Consider the following 4,553-nt stretch of genomic DNA (forward strand, 5'->3'; position numbering starts at 1 on the left):
TTAGCAATGATTGCAAGGAAGGACTTTTGTTAAGATTAAGTTTCAAGCAACTGTGCAACCACACCTTAAAATTATCCATATATAAATATAGCTTAAGTAACATGAATACCATGTGTAACCATTCTATTGATATTAAATGAAGAAATCACATGGCTATACTCAAAAGAAACATAACCAATTACATTAAACCTCAAGTAACAAGGGATATCTGAACAAATGCAAATAGATATCACTTGTTTGGCAATTTATAATAAAACAGATGAATCAATCACAATTCCGATTGCAACAACAATTTTCTGAAAGGATTTAGAATTTAGAAAATAAATTATTCTGATCCACATCGATTGGGGGTCCAGGTGTGAAAAACTGAATCACCCCACTAGTGGCAAAATGAAATACAACTCCCTCCCATTGCTTGTATAGAAAATCAGAATTCTGACCCGATAGCATCCTTCATTCTTTAAAAGACTGTTTGAAGTACTATTGCCACATGACCTCTTTCATTCCCTTACAAAGGGGTAAACCCAAAATATTCAATTCAAATATGATATAAAGCACCATAATTATTTCAAGAAGTTAGCTATGTTTGTTTGGTATCAAAAAATGGGCAAGACATGGGTATTTCAGGAATCTAATTATCAGTCTTATGTGTATCACTCAGAAAAATGTATGAGTTCTCTGAAACACTGGACATTTTAATCCCATCTCTCCTGATAGAAGCAATAACAAACCCTGAAGGAGAGATATGCAAATCTCAGATTTGAGCTGGCCAACCAGAACCCTGGCAGACAAGACCTTGACAGGAGCAGCTACCAGTTCCTATCTGAGCACCTCATAGGCCGGATGTAACAGTCATAAACTCACCATGCCAAAAAAAAAAGTGTTTGCATTTGGTTTGCTAAATATTAAAACATGTTATAATATGCATTATAGAATTTAATGTATTTGATTAATTTATTTAATTTTTGTTGTTTTTTTTTCACCACACTTTGCTACATGTGAATTCAGCCAGTCACTGCCTGTGGATTGCACGGCACATTTTGTGTACTCCAGGCAGAATGTCATCAAAGACTCATCAGTCTTATAAAGCTATTGCAACTTACCATAGCCTTCTTACCATAGCCTGGACAGGGCTGGCAACACTGTAAGGATCGTGTTTTTCGACTTCTCCAGTGCCTTCAATACCATCCAGCCCTTACTTCTAAGGAGGAAGCTGGAGGAGATGCAAGTCGATCCCTTCATGACCTCGTGGATCACTGACTACCTGACAGGCAGACCACAGTCTGTGAGACTTCAGAACTGTGTGTCTGAACAGGTAGTGAGTAACACAGGGGCACCTCAAGAGACAGTTCTTTCTCCATTCCTCTTCACCCTCTATACTTCGGACTTTAAGTACAACTCAAGTACACCTGCAGAAGTTCTCAGATGACTCTGCAATTGTGGGATGTATCAAGGGTGAGCAGGAGGAGGAGTGGTCAGCAGCTTTGTGGAGTGGTGTAGGGTGAACCACTTGGAACTGAATGTAACAAATACAAAGGAACTGGTGGTAGATTTCAGGACGAAAAAGGTCAAACCTACTCCTGTCTACATCCATGGGAGTGGCGTGGAGATGGTGGACTCGTACAAGTACTTGGGAGTGCACATCGACGATAGACTGGAATGGTCTAAGAACATCGAGGCCATCTATAAGAAGGGACAGAGCCGACTTTACTTCTTGAGGAGGCTCAGGTCCTTCAATGTATGTAGTAAGATACTTCATATGTTCTATCAGTCGGTGGTAGCAAGCACCATTTTCTACGCAGTGGTATGCTGGGGCCCTGGGATTAGAGTAGTGGATTCTAAAAGGCTGAACAAGCTCATCAGGAGAGCAAGCTCTGTCATTGGGTCTGACCTGGACCCCTTGGAGGTAGTGGCTGAGAGGAGAATGGTGTCCAAACTAGAGGCCATCATGGACAACATCTCCCATCCCCTCTATGACAGGCTTGCAGAAATGAAGAGCACGTTCAGCAATAGACTGATTCATCCACGGTGCGACAGGGAGCGCTACAGGAGGTCATTCTTGCCTTCTGCCATTAGACTGTACAACGCATCCACCTTGCGTCTGGGCAGAGGCAACATTGGCAGTGACCTGTTTCTGGACTGAACGCATCTATACATCTACTGCTACATCTGTTCTCTTTTTTTCTTTTCCCGTTTACAACCGTTTTTTGTGCAATATATACCAGGGACCTGTGCATTTATATCTATATTTAGATCTATATCTATATTTACATCTATATTTATATTCATATCTGTGATACGATTTTTCTGTGTACTGTTCTGTTCTAGTTTGTTCTTTGTGTGTCCAGACTGTGAGTAACTCTTGTATTGTATTGTATGTATTGTACTATTATTATATCATTCGTTACACTGTGGCTGTGTTGTCTGTGTTAAGCTGCTGTTGCACTGCAATTTCCCTCACGGGATCAATAAAGTATCTATCTATCTTGTTGTGGTTGATGAGATAAGAGAGCCACCTGGGAAGTGAGATAATAATATAATTTCTTGTTTTTTGTATTTTTGCAAACTATGCAGTCCATTTAGCTTTGCGCTCAAATATATAAAGATGCTGCCTGTCCTTGGTCAGTAAGATAAAGGGCATGTATTTGGTAAACTGGCTGTACGCCCAGAACATGAAAAGAACTAACTGTTGTCCAGTCTGCAACTTAGATATAAGTCATTGGCTTGTGTTGCTGTCTTATCATTTGTTTAGAATGTGTCATAGTAACTCTTTTTGTTTTAAGGTATAAAGGACCATCTTCAGCTACTTATTTTTTAAGTCTGGTGGTTGCAAGCTGGACTTCCATCTGCATATGAAATAAAGAGACTTCTGCTTCACAGACACCTGAACTTTGTCATTTGTATGACACCACATGGTTGTAGTGATGTGAGGGTTTTTAATTTACTCTAAGAATTATAAATTGGAACAGTAAATTGCAACAGAGATTTGACAACTGTAAGGAGCAACTCAGGAGCTGTGGTAGCTCAGGTGGCAAGGTTGTCTGGCTCTTCCCCAGAAGGTCCTGGGTTCAATCCCAGGTAAGGGCAAGTAATGTAGCTTGCTCTAATTCCTTCCAGGTGGTTCTGTTGGATGGTTGAGGAAAAATGGTGGCCCATTCACCCATGGACCTTTATGGCCTGAAAAGGGGACCTAACTTACCTACCTCAGGAGTCAATCAAACCCCATAATTTACAGTCTCATACATGGTTTCTAAATACCCAGTTTATTGCTACAACACCATAACAAGCATAATAACATATTTCTGAAATGATCTATAAATAAACAAATTTATAAACACATTTAAAAAATGATCTATTGTGAGGCAAAAGGCAGATTCGTCAATCAGGCACTCTAAATGTTAAGGTTAAACCTCCAGCCACAAAAGGTCATTTCCACTTGGTGCTGAGACACTTAAAATGCTTGAGGTGTCGGGTGACATACCACAACAAGTGCTGCAGTATGGCAAACAGCATAATGCCGTTTTCATTTATTTTGGGATAATCTGATCCGGAACTGCAGAACTCTGTAAAACTGCCAGGTGGTGCAGTGAATCTTTAATGAACTGCAGCTACGTGTGGCTGTCAGTAAATTTTATTTTTATTTAAAAAAAAATATTAACCCGTTAGTGCTTTCTTGCACTAATCATACTGTCCAGTAACAAACTTTTTCATTTTTTTAATTATTTACAGTTTACATAATTATTAGTAAATGTATGTATTAATAAAGCTTAACATCACCTGTACAGCATTTGAGCTTTAACCAGAAAACATCTGGGTTCGAATCCTGATCACTGCTGAGGGACAATCTTTATTAAATTAAGAACTTAAGTTGTATAGTCTTTAGACTTTTTTTAAATTTAAACTGTGTATTACAGCATGTTAATCATTATACATTAAAAAGTTGGTACATTTTATGAAAGCAGAATTGCTCAGTTGGACAAAAGTACACAACCTACCACCTTTATCATAAATATTTTATGCATCAAGGGTCTTTACCGAAGATATTACTAATAGTATTAATAATGAATGACCTTGGACAAGCTGTAAACTCAAAGTATTACCCTTGTCCACATTCTTTGTAACCGTCTTTGTAAACGAAAATACTTTATTTTTTTATTGACCACCACATTTTGTTGATCCTATCACGCATTCGTTTCCACTCATACAAAGTAAGTCTTGAGAATGTCCAATTCACCATGCCTTTCACATGCTCATAAAATATATTAATTTAGGAATTAATATTACTGTATGTGAACTGTACTGTATATGGCTGGTCTTGGTATTTTTAAAGAAAAAATACACACTAGTATTCCATTTCTCCCTAAACATTTTAAGCATCAAAGTCTTACAGTACATGTGGTTATTTTGAAACATTTTACTGTACGTTTATATACTTTGTGAAAATTGGTCGTTTTAACCTTTTCTGCGAATACGCTCATTATCGGATTAAACAAAAATACTTCTAGAATTGGATTAATAGGGAATATAATATGGATTCACGTATCTAAATAAAT

Source organism: Lepisosteus platostomus, chromosome 1, assembly GCF_059453375.1.
Source record: "Lepisosteus platostomus isolate fLepPlt1 chromosome 1, fLepPlt1.hap1, whole genome shotgun sequence".
In the NCBI taxonomy this organism is placed as follows: domain Eukaryota; kingdom Metazoa; phylum Chordata; class Actinopteri; order Semionotiformes; family Lepisosteidae; genus Lepisosteus; species Lepisosteus platostomus.